Genomic DNA, 21,004 nt, shown 5'->3' on the forward strand with positions numbered 1-21,004 from the left:
CTAGTAATAAATGAAAGCGAGGGATAAGGGGTATGGTATGTATAATATATTTTTTTCTGTTATCGTTTTATTTCTTTTTCTGTTGTCTTTTTATTTTTTCTAAATCTATGCAAGAGATGATGAATATGCAACCATGTAATGATATTAAGAATTATTGATTATATATGTAGAATAGAATGATATGTTAAAGTTTTTGTGTTAATTGTTAATTTTTTAAAATTAATAATAATAAAAAAAAGAAACTGAGGCACAGAGAAGTTCAGCTCCTCATCTTAGGTCATGCAACCAGGACTTAGTGGAGGCGGTTTGAATCTGGGCAGTCTGGCTCCAGACCCCACATAGTTTTCTCTGCTTGCTAAAGTCATCGGCTTTTGCTGTCAGGGTGGTTCTGCCGGCCGGCTCATGGCTAGTGGGCTGGGTCCTGTCCTGCCTTCTCTCCCTGAGAGCTGCCAGGTCCCCTGGGCTCTTCCCCCTCCACCTTTCGTCCTGCAGGAACCAGTGAAGACACCTCAGTGTTCTGGCTTTGGCACAGTCCCTTCTGGTTCTCCCCAGTGCCTTCACTAACCCACCTTTTCACACTCACGGACTTACACAGTCACTGTGCCCAGGGCCAGGGCCAGGCGTTTGGACGTGGTGCCAGTGCCCACACTACCTCAACCCAAAAGCAAGCAAGGGTGGGAGAAGTTAGGGTTGCCCGGCCGTGGTGGCTGCTGCTCCCTAGTGGCGACCAGAGGGACTGGCAAGGATGAAAGTGGGGTGGGTGGGGGTGGGGAGTTTTGAGAGACCGCTGGGGACCCACAGCCAGTCTGAGTTACAGCTTGGGGGGCGAGCTCGGAGAACATACAGGCACACACACGGACTGTACACCTACCTCCCACCCCCCTACACGCACGTGCACACACAGAAAGTTCTGTTAGAGACACTGCCCAGTGGGAGACAGGCAGACAGGGCTGGAGCCAGGCCCCACTTCCCTCCGCATCCTCTTGCCGCGAAGCTCCGGCCTCCATGTGACCCCTTTGCCCAGAAGCCCAGCATTGGAGTGGGAAGATATAAAGAGATGTTGTTGGCAGACAGTGGATTCTTTGCCCAATGTGCTCAATGACCAATTCCTGTGGCATGGGGGTTTAAGAGTTTATCACAAGGCACGAAGCAGATCAGATGGCCTATTGGCCCCCAAATCTGTTTCCCTGAACTGCAGTAGTTCTGATAGTTTTACAATATCAAAGATGAGCAGGTTTTAGGATAATGAGCACGATGGCTCTAGATGATGCAATCAGAGGTGATCTAATTATTGAGCATGCACAGATTGATTACGTGCTTAGTCACAGAACTTTCTTACACTTACACGTATGTAAGAAAACGGCAGCCTTAATATGATGATGGGCGTGAATTTTAGTATCATAATGAGGCATAGGTGACGTATAGGTTATAGTCCAAGCTACTGCACATATCACATGGCCCATATTGGTTAGATCCAGTTTCGTTTATGAAGATAACTTTGGCATCTGGGGACATCTGCCACCATGACAGTGACCACTGGGGTCCCCGGTACTGCTCACATGATAGGGGCCGGTGTCCTTCCCAGTGGTGGGTCAGAACATGGCCAGCCAGTCATGGACCATCCTCCTGAAACCAACAGTGCTAACACTCTACAGGAGTGGCTGGCTGAAGTTACAGAAAGCAATAAAGTCATCAAGCTAGATTTCAAGGGGAATTTATCTGACAACAAAATACGTTTTTAGTCTGGCAGCTGTAGAACCATCCATGATGCTCTTGGAAAATATGAAGAGGTATCTGCAGCGCCCAGTGTGAATTAATGCTGATATTCTTCCTGGTGCAAATAGAAATAGAGTAGTGGAAGTAAAACCATTTACAGACACTGTGACAGCCTTCTTTCCAGCTGTGACATTTTCCCTGGGATGGACAACAGGCTGGTATCCTCAGAAAGTCAATGAAGGTTACAGATGGACAAGGGTGAAAGTGATGGAATATATATGCAGTAAACTAAATCAGTGTGTGACATTTCCTGTCGGACCAGCATGATAACTAGTCCACTGAAGATTTACTTTGCATTAGAAACCATTTTGAAAAACAAAACCAAACAAGTTTTCTATGATATCTTCGAACCATGAAAACATGAATTTAAACAAACCATTGGAATTAAAGTTAAACTTTAAGAAAAAAAAAAGGTAACTTTGGAATTGGGGTGGCTTACTTCTGGGCTGACCCAAGGCCCTTCATTAATAAACATTAGGGGCTGTCTTCAGCACAAGGCTCCAAAGTAAAAAAGAACAGATAAAACGGGTACAAGTGAGGGTCAGTCACGAGGTGTTACAATCACAGAGGTAGAAGATAAGGCTACACAATCATCATCAGAGGTCAAAGCAGCTGGATTATAGTTCAGAGATTTCAGGTATTTCCCTTTGTCTATTCCAATATGCCAGAAAGCAAAAAGGAGTATTTGTATGATGATTCAGTAATTATAATCATCCCTTAAATCCGAACTTCTCAGTTACAACATGGGCACCCCACACTCCAGCCCCAACACCTGCAATGCCCCATGGGATGTCCTCTCCTTGAGGCCCCACATCCTAAGGTGGGGGCGGGGGGCGCGGGGTGTGCAGGGTTCCCCTGGGGTTCCGCATGGTCAGCAGGTCCACGGTTGAACAGGTCCTGCTTCTGCAGCAGTTTCGCCAAAGGCAAATGCTAGTAACAGACAACCCGCTGGTAACAATGGAAAACAGTGACCACTGCGAGGCCCACCAAGCCTGGGTCCACCTCGGCGCAGTCTCAGCCACCAGTTTCTCCAGTAGGCTTCGGGCCCCCAACCCGGCAGCTGCCCCTGATGACCCCAGCACCTCTCCCCTTCCCCATCACATGCCTAGGCCCCAACTCAGGTGGCTGAATTAAAACGCTTTCCAGTGACAAGTCCTCAAGAGGTTCTATTAACTGCTGCAGCATTGTTTTGGGTTAAGCTGCTGAGCCTGAGAGGCCCATGGGGGTGGGGGGTGGCGCGACGGCTGACTCGGGAAGGATGCGGAACCGGTCTGGGCTGGGGCCTGGAACCCCTGCACGTCACCCAGGACACCCTTGCCAGTCGCTGTCCTTCTGTCTCTGTCCCTCCGCCTCACCCGCAGCAGAGCTCCTAGCAGGGTTGCTGCAGCCCTGAAGCCTGGGGGGGTGGGGGGTGGGGTGGTACGAGAGCAGCTGGCTGATGGAGAAGAGGCCCGGGCTGGAGCTCCTCCAGGCGCCCCATTAGCCAGCCCAGCAGAGACCAGCATTGGGGCTCACCTCCACTTAGCAGGGCGTGGGGCCCCGAATCCCATCTGGGGAGATTCCGTGGCTCCGGGGCTCCCCCCAAAAGGAATTCCTGATCAGAAGGAAAGGGACGGCTCTCTGCACAATCTAGCATCTCTCCACGAATACATGGAAGTCAGATGCAAATATAAAGGACCAAAGAATTTCCAGATGGGGATGGGGGGACCTTCCCTTGAAGCCAGTTCTACCCTTCACCTCACAAACCAGGCCGGACACCAGCCGACATTTGAATACCTTCATAACTCCCTACCCGATGATCTGCCCGAGAAACTTTCCTCAGACTGAGGAGAGTGGCCCACTTTCCCCTCTGGGAACACCCAAGAAAAAGTCTCTACGTGCAGTCTAATATTATTAATAACTAACACGTGTGGAACACGTCTTTGTGTCAGGCACAGGCTACGTCCTTTATAAAACTCTCTTGTTAAACCCTCGCACCGATTCTAGGGTGTAAGGTCTTTTCTGTTGTTGTCTGTTTTGTGTTTTGGTGGGTGTTATTTTGAAACGTGTTGCAGAGAAGGTCCCTGAGGCGCAGAAGCGTGAGCAAGTCCACCCAGCCCGGAAGTCCCGGGGAGGGGCCCACCGCCCAGGCCTGCCCAGGACTCAGCGTCTCAGGGCGAAAACCAGGAAAGCCAAGAAGCCAGTGTGTCTCCCCGGCCCTGCTTAACCAGGGGCTCAGGACGTCTACACTCCAGACGCCTCACACACACACACACCGACACTTGTCTTCTCCTTCCAGACCCCACATTTCCTGGCAGCCTTGAAACTCGTTCACATCCCTCTGCCATCCTCCCTCCTTTTCTGCCCAGTTTTCATCCAGTCAGCAAAGCCTTTGCTTCCCCTCTGCAGGGCCCTGTACTCCGTGGGAGGGATTGCTTTTTTTTTTTTTTTTTTTTTTTTTAAAAAAAGCCCAGCTGCCGGGAATTTCAATTCAGTGGGATGAGCCTTCTTTACCTTTTTCCTTCCTAGTAGAAACTTGCTACAGTAGCAATGTACCCTGCTTAAGAGAAAACCTTATTAAGGGGAAATACACAATAATTCAACATAGAAGTCATATGTCGTGGCTACATTAAGTTAAGATTTGATGTAATTTCTTTTCCCAAAAATTTAAAATTCTAAATATTACTAATACATAACATTATATATATATATATATATATATGTATATATATTGTATGGGCAGGCACCAGGAATTGAACCTGGGGCTCCGGCATGGCAGGCAAGAACTCTGCCACTGAGCCACCATGGCCCGCCCACTAACATCTTTTAAAACAACTAATTTCTTTTAATACTTTTCATACTTTTAGATTCAGCTTAGAATATAGGTCCTTCCATACTACAAATATGAAGAGTTAGGTAAACTTCAACACATATTCACCAGGTCATTTATATTTAACTCTCTTGGTCAAGTATCAAAGTTATGAAAACTAACTATATTTAAAAAAAAAAAAACCAGATAAAAATAGGAAACAATGTTAGCTCATTGTCACAAACAGTTAAGAGATATTCTTTTCCTTTTCAGCTTGAGATTATTTAATAAGAAATGTTTTTGAATGATGCACTGTTCATAATATCATACTTATTTGGAATGCTAGCATTCCAAAGAAAATGTGGCATGCTTTATATGGTCCCTCAAGCTTTTGTTGTTCTTATAACATTTAATTGAATAGAAACCTAATATAATCAGAGAAAATTTCATAGCACCTATTAATTAGTAATGCGAATATTGAGACAATCTCATATTGAACTATTATTTTGATGTATTTTTGTTATCTTCGGTGGAGGGAAACCTGTGTTGACATGCTCAAAAATGGCCTATAAAGTATTTCTTCTTAGGTGCCCTACCATGATTGACTTTATGTTACAAATATTTATGGTGCATCCACTAATTGGTGTTTACGTGCTACAAATAAAGCAGTGAGGGTGGGCCATGGTGGCTCAGCGGCAAGAATGCTTGCCTGCCATGCCAGAGGACCCGGGTTTGATTTCCGGTGCCTGCCCATGTGAAAAAAAAACAAAAACAAATACAGCAGTGAATAGGACTGGATCAACATCCAGTCTTGATGGAGTTGCTTTCCACTTGTGGCATGTGGGACTAGATAATAGTTACTCATGAAGCAAATGTGCTATAGGCTCTTTTTTTACCTTTGTGTGAATAGTTCAGTGTTGCTTCCTGTTGAAACAGAGCTCGAAGGTTATTAAGGAACGATGAGAAAGAGAGAAAGAAAGGAAGAAAAGAAAGACAGACACAAATGGGTTCAGGGGGTCTGAAGCTTAACTCTACATCAGACATCAGACAACTTTATTCTTAACCAGATCCTGGTTATATACCACAGGCTGTCAATAGATATGCAGGCATTTCCTGAGGGAGCAAAGTTCTTATCTTACAGTGTTCTTCATATTTAACATAACCATTTGGGGTAAACATTTTCTTCCTCCCAGCTGCTCTACATAACAATCTCCAGTTTACTGCCGCCATCCTGAGGCCAGCTGCTTCCAACGAATTCTGCAGGTCTTGTTTTAACCCTTGGCTCCTACAGTTCAATAGAACTTTTAATAATTTGCTATGTGTTATAAAACATGCTCACAGTGGAGGATATAAAGACATACAGTAAATTAGAGACAAAAAAGCAAAACCTATGCTTCAGTCTGTAAAGCAGCTCATTGAAAGTAAGCAGATAAACGTGAGCTAGCAGGGGCATACAAGGAAGATACTTCTTTTACAGCATTAGGGAAAAGGGGAAAATGACATCTTAAAATTAATAGATGGAGAAGAGTTTTCCATGATCAAGTCAGGGTAATAATAACTTTTCAAAACTATATTTAAATTCATTTTCTAACATAATGAGTTCCTTCTGAGTTCTATGTAAGAAATATGACTTTTGAATTCCCATGTACCATTCTAAAAAGGGTTCTTTATTCCTAAATAAAAAATTAATATTTAAACTTCCTAAAACAAAACAAGACTCTCTTGTTGTTAGCCTCAGTCCAGTCGTTGAAGGAAAAAATTCTGATTTAGGGGCAGTGGTGGCAGAGTAGGAGAAGGAAGTATGATGCATAGCACATCCAAATAACATTAGTGTGGGCCCCAATTGGGGGCATCTCCTTGACTTGGCATTCTTCCCTCCCATTCAGAAAGGTCAGAGAATCGGGAGGCTCCTTCTCTTTCATGGTGTTTTGCTTCAGATATGGCCTCCCTGCCTCCCCATTAAACTCTGCCCCACCTGTCCATGTGGCAAATTCTTACTCATTCTTCAAGACCCAGTTCAAATATGTCCTGGACAGGCCCAGGGAGTGTGCTCATTCCCATGTCTCCAAGCCCAGCACAGGCGCTGGCACAGAAGAGGAGCATGTCGGAGCCATCCCACCTACAGAGCCAGCCCCTGCAGCCGTATTTCTGCCAGGCCATTCTATACCCCCTGAGAGGATTGGAAGCTTGACCCAAGGTAGTCCAACAGATTCTCCTTTCTAGAACTGGAAAGGAACTTGAGAAAAAGCTGGATCAGTCTGTGCCTGGTGCCAGGCCTCTAAGATGTCAGCTTAGGGGCCAAGTGGATGACAACAAGGGAAGCTGGTCTGTAGTGAAAAGGCCGAAATGATGAGAGAAGGGTTGGTGGGGCATAGCCTAGGCTTGCCAGATCTTAGTTCCATCCCAGCTGTTTCCCTATCCTTTGGTTCTGTGAGATACCACTGAATTTCTGTTTCTTGAAACTCTTGAGTCCTAATCGCCTTGGGGCTCCACAGATGCTGACCGGAAGTTGAGGCCCCACCTTCCCCACTGACGGCAGACTCCTCCCTCCTGTCCCTCACCCGTTCCAGTGGCTCCCAGCACTGGCTGCCAATACAATTACCGCAGACCAAGTGAGTCAGGCTCTGGGGTGGGACCCAGGCATCAACAGTTTTTTAACCACCTCCCCTCCTGCCATGATGATTCCACAGGGTGGCTGGGATGGGAATCACTGTTTCAGGGGAAAGAGGAGCACAGGAGAGCCACAGAGGTCTGAGTACCTACACCCACCTCCTCCTCTTAGGTGGAACTGCTGAACTGTTGGTGGTGCTAAAGCCAGCCCTACCCAGCCTGCCCTTCTTTTCCTTCCTTCCAGTCCCTGCCCAGCAAAAAGCACCCACAACCCTCTGGAGCCTTCCCAGCCCTAGCCCTTAGCCCAATACAAGACACAGAGTCTGGCTCTGAAACCCTAAAGAACCCTTCCCCTGCCTCCTACACAGAGCCCTCCCCATCGTGTCCCCCCCCCTTTGTTCCTCCCCCTTCTCGCTGCCTATCCACTCTCACCAGTCAGTCAAGACCCGGCTAACACTCCTGGCTCCAGGAAGCCTTCCTGATTGCTCCCATCCATTCTCACCCATTTTTTCTCTGGCCTATTTGCACCCAGAGTCCATGATCCTCATCTGACTCATTTCCTGCCTCCTCGTGACTTCTCTCACTTCTTACTTTGCTTTCCACGAGCTTCTACAATACCTCACCAGTCTGTGAAAGCTGTGTCTGCTGACCTGCAGCCTGGCCAGACACAGGGCCAGATACGTAGGAGATGCTCAGAAGTCCCTGCACTGGTGGATACTCCCCAGCCCCACTTTCTTACCTCCCTTCTTCTGAGATTTTTCAGTAAGGGGACCTGTGCTTAAAAGGGTCCTGAGGAAATCCAAATGAGATGGGAGCAAGCTTGCATACACAAAGGGAACTGTGGCAGATGGTATCGCTAAACTGGGGTGGGGGCTAGGTGGCCCTTAATTTTCTCCCACATCTGAAATCTCTGATCTCAACACATCAGGTATATTGCCCATCCTGCTCCAGCCAAGCTGTCTGCCTTTCCTTGCCACTACCTTCCCTGCCCCTTCACAGCGGGCAGTGGCAGTGATGTGAGAGCCAGACCACAGCCAGAGGCCAGTGAGAGGCTGGAAGCAGCACAGGGCTGTTTTCAGGGCCGCTGGCCTGGCCAGCTGTATGGCAGCTGGGGGTGGGGGAGGGTACAGTGAGGGGGAGGCAAAGCTAAGTGTGAGCCTCTGCCGACAAACAGCAGCTTAATTGCATCTCCCAAGAGTCGCCGGAGCCTCCCTGACCCCCGGTCTGCAACCCTGATGAGAGTCAAGTAGGCAGCTTCTCCCTGGGAGAGCTGAGACTCAGGGACAGCATGTCATAGATGTCAGGGCCGCTGGAGGACAGACCTCAGAGATGCCTCATGCACTCACATCCAGGAAGACACGTACACAGAGGGGCCCCATAGCCAGCACGTGCAGAGGCCAGAGAGGGGCCACGGTGGGTGCAGAGGCACGTGGGGACTCATTCCCTGATGTGTAAACAATCAGGAAGGTGCCAGTCTCATCTAGACATCAGCATGCACAAGAACACACTTAGACACAGGCCTCATCCCTGATGTCAGCCCTAGACAGTCATGGGAAGCCTTTGGTTTGGAGTGGTGACACTAGTTTTCCTTCCTACTCCACCTCCATTTCCATTCCATTCACTCAGCCTTTCCTTGAGGCCACCTCAGACAGGGCCAGCTCAGTTTTCAAAGAGGCTCTCCCTCACAGGGTTGCGGGATTTGGAAGGTAGAAATCAAAGCCTTAAGCCAGCTTTCTGCACCTTTGCCGGGGACTGGAGCTGGCCCATTTCGGGCAGAGGAGGTGGGCAGGCAGTGAGAGCAGGCCGGGCCTCCTGGCTTTCCAAGGCCCAGCCCTTGGGCTGCTCTTTCCCAGGACAGAGCACTTTGTCAGGCCCCTGGCTCCCAAGGGAAAGTCGGCTGAGAGTGGCTGGTTTGGGGTCTCCAAGGCCCTCCATGGGCCTCTCCACAGTCCCGTTACACCATTTGCCCGCGAGTTCTGTGCATCAGAACATCCACAAAGCAGTCCTGCCACTGGCCTCTGGACCACAGCTTCAAGAACAGTTTCCTGCTCTGTCCCAGGGCCCAGACTGGCTGTAAGAGCCCCTTTCTCCTTCCCTGGAGCAGGCAGCTATGAGGACACAGTTAGATCAGCCTAGCTGGGGGTGTGCACATGGGGACAGGCTCGGGCCCTGGGTGCACGAGCAGACTTGTGTCTGGGACTAGATTTAAGGGGGGGCGCTCAAAGTTGTCCCTCAGAACTGACCTGGGCAAAGAGGTTCTCACCAGGGCTGACCCCTGTCCGGCATGTCAGATATCACCTCAGCTACCGCATCCCCCATTTCTTCAAGTCCATTCCAAGCATTCCAGCAGGATAGCAGACTCTTAGCTCTTTTCACTCTGCCCCAGCTCTCTGTTCCTCTGTGTCCAGACCTCTTCCTCCAGACATTTAACCACTGGCTCATCATCAGTCAGGTCAAGATCAGGTTCTCAGCGGGACCTTCCCACATCACATCAACATTTCCAGCTTCACTTCTCATTTCCTGCTTCACCTTTCCTTGTAGGACTTACCCCTACCTGACAATATGGTAGATTTATACCTATTTATTTTCTGTGACTTCCACTGCAGTGTAAGTTCCATGAGGACAGGAACTTTGGCCTGTTTAGTCCCGTAATCCCCAGGCATGCACGCACACTGACACACACCCAGTGTCCTCAGTGACACAGGATGCGCACAGGCACACAGCACCCACGCTTCCAGCAGAGGCACCCAGGCTTGCTGGTCTCACTCAGCTCGGCTCCCCATGGCCTAGGTTGGGGGGGAATGGTTATCATCCCCATTACTGTCCAGACAGCCTCCAGCGGGACTCCACTCAGCCCTCTTGGTGCTAACTCGGCCTGACACGCCAGTTGCACGTGGGGCCCCCTGTGGCAGCCGCAGCGAGCCCACCGCCGTTGTGGTGGCTGCTAATTGGCTCTGTGTTGGGCCGCGGGTCACCGCTCGGTCAGCCATGGCTGATACCTTCTTCCCACTTGTCTCCGGAAAGGCGCTGCTGTCCCCTCTGCTTAGACCTCAGCCGGCCACTGAACCGCACATGCCTGGCCACGTGGGACCGGCTGGGCCAGCAAATCCCTCCAATGGTGGCCCCCTCTCCCCACTCTTGGGAAAGAGCCGAGATAGGGGCTGGCCTTGGGGTGACCAGATATCCAAGGGGTGGTATGATAAGGAGGGCCAAGCCTAATGTCTATACATAACCCGGCACAAGGGCCATGAGTATCTCCCTCGGAGAGGGAGGTCTGAAGAGTAGGAAGAGGAAACACTAACTGGAATATTAGAATCCATCTTCACTTATATCTATCTGTCAGGTCTCTAAACTTTATGTGGTTACGCTTTCAACACCTTATTTCCTTAAAGCCACCTTTTCAGTGGGCTGCTTTCAGCAAAGCAGCAGTTCCCCCAGTTTATCTGCCAAATCACAGGCATCTCTAAGATATTCTGGATCCGGAAAAGGTGAAGTGGCTTTTCCTCAGCTAAAGCTGGGACCCTTAAATGAGTGTGGCTTTATCTAACTTTCCTCCCAGGGGGTACTGAGGGTGGGGGTGGGGGATCAGTGCCTAGGTGGCAAGAGAGCTCAAAACCTGGCTTTGGGCCGGGGGGGAAGACGGTGCCGCTCCCCCCCCCCTTCATGCCCAGTTGTACCTCTTCACAATTTCGCCAGGGCCCAGGCTTTTTAAAGGTCTGTGTCTTCCTCCAGTTCAGCACTAGACTACCTTCCATACTCTGAGCCATCCAGGAATCCTGCCTCCTCCAGGAAGTCTCCCCTATCACAGCTCTTGCCTGGACTTACAACCTATGGCTCTGTCCTTGCCCTAGCTACCACAATTAGGGGATTGCAGAACTAGGGGCAGATTTGGGCTGTGGCATGCCTTTCCTGCCTTACAGGGGCTCAGGACTGCAGAAAAACACCCTGAAGTTGACAACTTCAGTGGCCTCCCTTGATATATTCCACCATGCAGATGGAGGGCAGGATGCTGGGCGGGGCCCTGAAAGGCTCTGGGTGACACCTCCAGAAGCCAGGTCTGGCTCCTGTTCTGGTTCCAGAGAGCTGAAAATAGCCTCACTCTTTCCCCTCAGGGGCCAGCAGAGGATAGAGCAGGCCAGGGTCTTAATGATCTGAGCTGGAGAGGATTCTAAACTGCCCCAGCAGAGGAATGCAGAGACAGGGGGAGCTTCGCTTGGGCAAGCTCTGTCCAGCTTCCCCCGTGGAGATGGGTGGGCTCTAGGGAATGGTCCCTGGGCAACTGGTGGTTCCAAGCCAGAGAGAAACAAAGTCCAGTGGGGGGTCTCAGTGTCAGGCACCTGGGAAAGTTGAGGAGTTCTATGCTGGATCTCACATTTAAAAACCAGTGCAACCAAATCCCAACCAAAACCATTCCTGCCAACCCTAAAGAACCTCTAGGTCTCCAACTGAGATTATACAAGGATTCCATGCACTACGATTACTTTCCAAAAACCTACAAACTCCAGATGGTTCCTAGGCAAGATAAGTCCTGAAATGCAGAGGGGCCAGCCTCTCTAAGAACATCAACTAGTTCCATTCCCCTGTCCCGTATCATTGACAGCCCCTTTCCAACATGAAAAAGTCAGAATGGGCATAGCCCAAATACCCCTAAAGATTGGGAGAAGGATGAAAGAATCAGAGGAGTTATCATAGAGAAGACAAGATTTAACAAATGAGTATGACTGCTGAATCATTACATTGATATTTCTTTTAGTCTCCAGTGTCTTGGAGCAGCCAGAAAAAAGAAACATAAAAGTGTAGAACTGTAATCCATACCAAATTCAGAAATCTGTTCTATAACTACAACGCACTCCACAATTTATTGCTTTTTTGTATATATGTTACATTTCACAATAAAGACAATGTTAAAAAGCAAAACAAAAACCCAGTGCACCAACACTGCAAATGTGACTTATCCCACTGAGTACTGTGCTCGGGAGTGGGTGATATGGGAAAGTTCATGTTATATATATGTTTCCACAACTGAAAAAAAGGGAGAGAGGCTAAAGAGAAAGACAGCGACAATTAAATGCAATACAAGATCTTGGGCTGGAGCTAATAATGGAGGAAAAAAGTCCCAAAAGTACACTATTGAAACATATGAAAAAATTGAAATATAGACTGTAGGCTTAAAATCAATGTTAAATTTCTTGAATTTGATAATGGTACTTAAGTATACATAAGTGAATATCCTTGTTCTTAGGAAATGTACACAGAAGTATTAAGTGTTCAAGGAGCAGGATGTATACAATCTACTCTCAAATACTTAGAGGACAGATGATGACAGATGATGAGATAACTAGCTAGCTAGATGACAGAGTTAGATGACAGATAGAAAGAAAGAATGATACGACAATTGTGCCAAAACATTAAAAGTTAGTGGATCTGAGTATCTGGGTGGGGGGGGGTTGGGGGTAAGTTGGAGTTCTCTGTATGGGTTTGGAATTATTTTGGGGACTGTCCAGTAAGACAAAGTATTTCAAAATAAAAACTTTTTTATAAAGCCAGTGCATTATTAAATAAACAAACAACAACAAAAATTGAACAAGAACAGAAATTACACTTCCAGATAGATTTGCCTTAAAATAGACCCAGGGATTTATGGATTTGGTCTAGGGCCTCCAGAACCTTAAAATGGGTTGCTCTATAGATTGATGTTCTTTTCCAGAGCTGTCTAAATAGAATTAAGAGAAAATTTGGGGAGAGTAGAGGTGGGTGGGTAGGAATGTATTGAAAACTTAATACCACTTTGGAGGCAAGTCTCCCTCTATGCAAACAAATAAGCTTGTTTAGTTAGCCATTGTTCTAGTTTGCTAGCTGCCGGAATGGAACATACCAGAAACAGAATGGCTTTTAAAAAGGGGAATTTAATAGGTTGCTAGTTTACAGTTCTAAGGCCGAGAAAATGTCCCAATTAAAACAAGTCTGTAGAACTGTCCAGTTGAAGGCATCCATCCAGGGGAAAGATACCTTGGTTCAAGAAGGCCGATGAAGTTCAGGGTTTCTCTCTCAAGTGAGAAGGCACATGGCAAACACAGTCAGAGTTTCTCTCTCACCTGGAAAGGCACATGGCGAACATGGCATCATCATGGCTTTCTCTCCCGGCTTCCTGTTTCATGAAACTCCCCGGAGGGCGTTTTCCTTCTTCCTCTTCAAAGGTCACTGGCTGGTAGACTCTCTGCTTCTCGTGGCTATGTCATTCTCTGCTCTCTCAGAATCTCTAGCTTTCTCCAAAATGTTCCGTCTTTTATAGAACTCCAATAAACCAATCAAGACCCACCCAATGGGTAGAGATATGTTGTCACCTAATCCAGTTTAACAACCACTCTCGATTAGGTTACATTTCCAGGGAGAGGATCTAATTACAGATTCAAACATACAGTATTGAATAGGGATTATTCTGCCTTTATGAAATGGGATTTTGATTAAAACATGGCTTTTCTAGGGGCCATACATCCTTTCAAAACAGCACAGCCATTAAACAGCATGAAGCAGGTTCTCTCCTTTGGCACTTTTCTGAGCCTTAGTGTACAATGGGCATCGTAAATTTCCAAGCAGGGTGGGATGAGTGGGTGGACTTTAGAGGACCCAGCATTCAGGAGCATCACAGGAACCCTTTGTTCTGGAAGTGCCAATTAACATGTATCCAGGGAACACCATTTGGGAAACACTGCTGAATCCATCTGTAGAGTAATGCCTCCTTCTGTTATTTGCAGAAACATATAAATCTTGCCCTCCTAAATTGCTGGGGGACTAAATTTGACAGTACTGAAAAACAAACATTTCTCCTGAAAACCCTGAGTCATATAATCTATGGCATAGACCAATACAGTGGCCTGCTCAGGGTCACCCTAGGATCCCTTTCCAGGTGGGATCATCTGGGTTTTCAAACTGAAAGTCCAAAAAAATAAAAATAAATTAAAAAAAATGGAAAGTCCCTTGATCAGGGAATCCCTCAGTACCAGGCAAACCATATGGTCAGTCGTGCTGTTCCTGAAATGGTATTTGGAACAGCTGGAATTAGTCCCCACCCCACCCCCCACACCCCCACACCCCCCATTTCAGGGGGATTGTTTTCACCACTAAGCTCCCAGCCAGCCCTTCCTCCTCCTTCTGTCCATCTGCCACCCTGCAGGTTTTCTGGGCAGGTAGAGAAGGGAAGGAAAGTTGCCTAGCCCTCCCTGCTATCCCAAGGAAGAAACCCTGAGTCCTGGCTCCAAAACCCTAAAGGAACCATGCCCACCCTGCCCCCTGCCTCCTGCACAGACCCATTCCTCCACCTCGTCCCTCTCTCTGCTCATAGAACTCGTCCTCCTTCTTCTCCCTGCCTATTCATTCTCACTGGCCTTTCAAGATTCAGCTAACACCCCTGTCTCCAAGAAGTCTTTCTGATCACTTGCATCCATTCTCACCTCTTTCTTCTCTAGCTTCCTATTTGCATCCAGAGGCCACCATCCTTATCTGATTCATTTCCTGCCTCCTCGGGACTTCTCTTATCTCTTACTTAACTTTTCAGGAGCTTCTTCTACCCTACCTCACCAGCCAGTCTGCGAGAGCCATGTCTGCTGACCTACAACCTGACCAAACACAGGGCCAGGTATGTGGGAGATGCTCAGAAGTTCCTACATTGGTGGACACTCCCCAGCCCCATTTCTCACCCCCATTCTCTGACAAAGCTTTTCAATGAGGGGGGCTGTATTCGTTCGAGTTCTCCAAAGAAACAGAACCAACAGGGGATTTATCTATATAGTGAGATTCATTAAATGTAATTGGTTCGCATGACCACTGGGGCTGACAATTCCAAACTGTGTAGGGCAAGCCACAAGCAGCAGCCCAGGTAAAGGTGATTCTGAAGTCCTTAGTTTGAATTCCCCAGGGGGATCTGGCTGGCTGAAAATTCTGGCAAGAACCAGTGCTGATCAAGCATTGCAATGATTACATGGATACTTTACTTAAATATGTCTATGGTTAAGCTAACTAAGATGTCCATTTTTGGTGGTTCTAAAAAAAAAAAGAAAGGAAGAAAAATGCTGAAGTTGAGTTTGAATTCCTCTTCTGACTTCTGAGATTCTCAATTACCCCATCTGATTAGATGAGGAGATGCCCCAAGTTGCACAGGACAATCTCCTTGGTAGATTATAGACGCAATCAACTTATCACAGACACAAATCCCATCTCCAAGTACCCTAAACAGTGACAAGCAGGCCAGTGCTTGACCAAACAACTGGACACCATAACTTAGCCTAGTTAACACGTGAAATTAACACTTAGAAGGGTCCCAGGTTAAAAGGGGAGTAGGCTCTCACCCCCCAATATAGGCAAGTTGGCAAATCCTATTGATGATTTGGGGAAGAGGTGAGACCCCTCAGGCTCCTGGAAGCAGGGAGCTCAGGCTAGAAAGGTGGTCTATCGGGCACCTGGTAAGGAGTGTCAGAGCCAGTAGGAACAGTTGCCTGTCTAGAGGGAGCTACACAGCCTCGCTTCCCTCACTCCACCAACCCCCACCCCAGACTCCAGGGACTATCCCTTCTATCTGCAAGGGCTCTCCAGAGGTCCTGACTTAGTCCAAGCTTGGGCTGCTTTCCAGATGCCCAAAGGTAGCCAATTAAGTTTCTGCTAAAGGGGTCCCAACCAGGCTCAAGTCCAGGAGCTAAGAACAAAGCTCAGAGGTGTGTCTGTCTTGCAATCCCACCTCCACCAGGGAGCCCTCCTGGCAGAGGCCTGCCTGATCCCAGAAGTGCCCCCCGATTTATCACTGTCCCTACTCCCTGAGTAACTGGCAGTGATGGAAACTCCTCCTCTGAAAGGGGTCTACTTGCCCAGCCCCTAGCAGTAGCCACCCATTCGAGTGTCTCCCCACTAGAGATGTATGCATAAAAAGGGACCCTAGACAGGCCGCAGTCTAGGTTCAATCCACCCTCATCTCTCTATCCTGAGGCCCCCACCTCCTCAGCTTCCTTTCCCCACTCAACCATAAGGGCTCAAGGGTTGGCACCAAAACAGAGTGTTCTTCATTTCCCAGGTTCTTCTGGGAGACCCAGGTACTCACAGAACAGGGAGCCACAGCATCATAAACTTCATGTATAGTATATATATTTTTGTAGGTATGAAACAGTTTACTAAAAAGAAATGCACTATATCCATACCATAGAACTCTACTGCGTGATCCCATTCAGATAACATTTTTGAAATGATGAAAATTTAGAAACAGAGAACAAAATAGTGGCTGCCAGAGGTCAGGGATAGGCAAGAGGAGGGAGAAGGGAAGTGGGTGTGGCTATAAAAAGACAACTGGAGGAGACCTTGAGGGGGTGGAAGCAGCCTGTGTTGACTGTGGTGACAGACACTCGAAGCTTCACCTGTGATAAAACTGTGTAGGATGAAACACCCACACAAATGCTTGTAAAAATGAGTACAATGAAACTGGGGAAATCCAAATAAGATTAGTGGATTGTATCTGTCATATAATATCTATGCCAGTATCCTGGTTGTGATATTGTACTACAGTTTTGCAAGATTGTTACCAGAGGGAAAATGGGATATCTTTGATTGTTTCTTAAACTGCACGTGAATCTACAATTACTTCAATAAAAATTATGATTATTGAAAAAATGAATCACAAATGAACTAACTGCCACGGAATTAAATGGTTAATTTTTATATGAGTCTCATCTAAATAAAAAAATAAACTTTTATAAAAGGGGGACTCAGGGCTGCCCACATTTGCTAATGGGCAAAGAAGGCAGGTGCCTAGGATAAATGGGGATCCCCCTTTGCTGCAGAACTTTCAGGGACCTCTTCCAGAGGAGAACTATTCTGGGGAATCTGGCCCCTGTTCTGGTCTGCATAATCAATCCCATCCCACCCCACCTGCCCAAATCCCTTGCCCCTTCCCCTTGGGACGCACAACACTGGTAGCTCCGAAAGCTCTGGGTCTAGGGCTGCAGTTAAGAAGCACAAAACTAAATCCTGATAGAGGAATAGGACAGACAGGACAGGAGAAGCCTGGGAAATTAATCTCACTGACTTCACATGGCCTAAAATTCCTAGAGGTGGTTCAACCTCACAGCTCTGCCTCCACACATACTTGTTTCTGGGTTTTCTGCTATGCTCCAGGGTCAGGAGAGGCAATAGATGGCACAGGGTCAGATGACACAATTGGGAATTCTATGGTTACCTGAGGATCAATGGCTTAATCATCATGATTAAAGGCATGTACCAAGTGCCCATAATTCACACAGAATCATGACTATCTGACAGGGTAGAACAAGCAAAGCTTTAGAGTCAGAAAGAACTGTGTTCAGTTTCTATCTGGTCCCCTATTAGGCTTCTATAAAGAGACATACAACTTATCTTTACGGTATCGTATACTTAGACCAAGGGATACCCCGTCTCTTTTTTTCTGATTCCTGGAGGAGGCAGGCTAGAGGGAGAACCCAGAAGCCCAGCAGGAGGAAAACATAAACACCCCTGATACCTGACAAGGAGACAGTTTCCAAAGAGGTTAGCATGGACCAGGCAACTGGAGGCCTCCTGGAGCCTGGGGAATCTCAGGAGATGTCAGCAGACTGGACACAATGCCCAAAGCCTCTGACGGGAAAGCTGTACACCTAGGCAGACGCCAGTGCAAACAGATGAGGCTGAGCCGGGGACGCCCCTCCTCACTAGCGTTGGAGGCAGCCCTGGGGAGCCCGGAGCAGGACAAGTGTTGAATCTAAATTGAAACCAGAAATAATTGAGAAATTACTGGCATGACTGAGTTTACTTGCGAGTAATTAGATTAAGCTTTCTGCCTATTAGGGCCAGTAGAGAATTGAGACAGAAATTAAGTTTAGTTATAGGAAAATAATTTTGTACCCCTGAGCTGGTGGCCCATAAAAAATTGGACCTGCTACACAGGTAAACCCTTTCATTTACTGACTTTTATTCCGACATTTACAGACCATGGATATTCTCACATGCGCAAAACATATACCCAGTAGTGTGCTGGTAAATGTTTGACAACCAGCTCTCTAGGAAAATAGCAGTAACAACAATCTGATTTGTAGCATTTGCTGATTTCTGTGATATAAATTCTCCCACCATGGCGATTTTGAGTTACCAACATGATGCCCCTGAATGGAAGTTGTAAAGAGATATTTACAATGACTCTGCATGAGCTGGTACTAGCAGGCTCCAGCACAACACTTCAAAGTCACATTTGCACATTTAGGAGTCCACTCAAAAGTGCCTAGATAGGCAGGATTGCTTAGATACCTTCAAGAATTGGAATTCTAATTCTCATGTCTAGACACTGATACAAGAAAATCATAAAGACATTATTTCAAATATATGCATTAATAGACAGATTCAGTCACTTAGAAATGCAGGCAAAGTTCAAACATATAAGTAAATATATACACATTTTCATTTAAATGGACATAAGCCAAGACAGGTATACAAATGTACACAGAGACACAAGCAAGCTTGGGAAAGAAGAGGGGTAAATCAACCTGGTTTGCTTGGGTTGTTGTCCTGCCCCAGGCCCCACATCTCTCAGAACAACTTCAGATCAAGGCAGATAAGATCTCTCTTTTCCTTCTCTTTCTTCACATAACTTGAAGGGCTTCTGTCCTCTGGGCAGTTCTGGCAGTCCTGCAGTCTGAAGGAGCCCTTTCTTTGCCTGACAGCTACAAGTTCCTGAATTCTACCTCCACCCTTAGTAAGACAGCCCCTCACCCCTTCCTCTTTCATGGTGAAAAAGTGAGCTCCAGCTTCCTTTTTTGTCTTTACCTCAGAATAAGAGGGAGAGGTCAGCCTGAGCCCCACCTGGACCCCTGCCTGTGACTCCTGCTCTGCTCTGTCCCCTTATTCCTTCCCTGTTCATCTCTTGCCTGGACCATCACACCAGCCTTTGAAATAATTCTCTCTGCTCCAGCACTTCCCTCCCATTCATCCCCCTGCGGGGGAAACTGCCAGATTAAGCATTCTAAAGCACAGTGGGGAAGTTCACACACTTATTGGTCACTTCCTAGTGCTAGGCAGAATAGGCTAGATTCCTTTGAGGCCCCCTGCCTGATTGCTCCTAACTGCTTCCCCAGGTCACAATTTCACATCCTGTTTTCTCCAGACTTTCTTCTCTCTCCAATTTGTTCTGAAAATTGCCTCTACCATGGATTTTTAAAAAAAATTATTTTGTATTTATGATACATAACCACATACAAACACAAACATTCTTATCATATGAACATTCTGTTCTTGTTACATAATCAATAACTATCATCACATAGTTGTACATTCACCATCATGATCATTTCTTAGGACATCTGGATCAATTCAGAAAAAGTAATAAAAAGAAAACAGAATAAACCTCATACATACCATACCCCTAACCCGTCCCCTTCACCGATCACCAGCATTTCAATCTACTAAATTTAACATTTGTTCCCCCTATTATTATTTATTTTTAATCCATGTTTTACCTGTCCATCAATAAGTCTACCATGGGTTTTGCGTGCTCCCTCCTTTAGTTTACAGAGGGTCATTTACTACCCCTCACGTTTGTGGTGCAGTGCTTTGTAGTTTATAAGCACCCTCAAAACTATTTATGGAACCCCTATCATGTACCCGGTATTGAGCTCAGCCCTGGAAATAGTGGTGAGTAAAAACAGATGTGACTATGCTTTCACGAACTAAGTTAACATATCATGCTGAAGAACTTGGGGTCCAAAGTCCTCTGCTCCAAACTAATAAGTGGATTTGAGAGGGAAGATATTTTTCCACTGTCCCTCTTCACCCCCAGCAAGTATGGCCTCCCTGGACACCCGGACAAAGTTGAGAAAACTGAGAACAAGACTCTGATTTGCAGATTGTTAGAGGACTTCACCATCTTGTGAATATCATGGAAGCAGCTGCTGGGATCTTGCAAGGCCAGTGCAAAAGTGGATTACAGTTTTACAAAGCTTTAGATAGGTTAATTACCTATCCCTTTTGCACTGCAACATCTTTATTCCCATTCCGCTAGAGTAACTACCCATTCCCATAATAAGCAACATCTAGGGTAAACCTAGTACAATTACTTTGATTTTAGAGCTTCAGTTTCTTCACTTGCAATACACGGTTAGATATGGCTTCCTTTCAAACAAGATAAAGATACAGAAAAGATCTTTATAGAACTATAATTTACAACACAAATGTGTAAGATTAGTATTAATCTTTTATTCAATGCTGTTTTCTTCTTTAAATCAATGATATGGCCATTATTTACAGCATGTGCTTTCACTCAGTGAATTTCCAATATCCTGATCGTATAGATAAGAGACCAGACACAGACACGGAACACTGCTGTATAATAGAAATATATTGTGAGCCACAGATATGAGCCACCTGTATACTTTACATTTCTAGGAGTTACATTTGAAAAGATACAAAGAAATCGGTGAAATTAATTTTGATATATGAATATTTTTAACCCACTATATCCAAAGTGTTATCATATCAATGTGTAATTCATATAAAAATTATTGATGGGATATGTTACTTCTTTGGGGGGGGGTTATATGTCTTTGAAATCCTGTGTCTATTTTACACTTACAGCACATCTCAATTTTGATTAGCATGTTTCCCATGCTCAGGAGAAAGTGTTGGACAGTATTTAACCGAGAAGTCAGGACTTAAGAAATGATTATAGCTGCTGAATCATCATATAGATACTCCTTTTTTTTTTTTTTTTTTTTTTTTTTTTTAAGGAAAGACAGAGAAGGAAGGAAGGATGGAAGGAAGGAAGGGAGGAAGAAAGGGAAACATTTTTAA

General features: G+C 46.4%; 1 pseudogene; it reads left to right on the forward strand.

Moving 5' to 3' along the window:
* The first annotated feature begins 1,523 nt into the window (after positions 1 to 1,523).
* On the forward strand, positions 1,524 to 2,177 carry LOC143661149 (protein FAM151B-like; annotated as a pseudogene).
* The last annotated feature ends 18,827 nt before the right edge of the window (positions 2,178 to 21,004 follow it).

The sequence above is a fragment of the Tamandua tetradactyla genome, chromosome 17, assembly GCF_023851605.1.
Source record: "Tamandua tetradactyla isolate mTamTet1 chromosome 17, mTamTet1.pri, whole genome shotgun sequence".
NCBI classification, from domain to species: domain Eukaryota; kingdom Metazoa; phylum Chordata; class Mammalia; order Pilosa; family Myrmecophagidae; genus Tamandua; species Tamandua tetradactyla.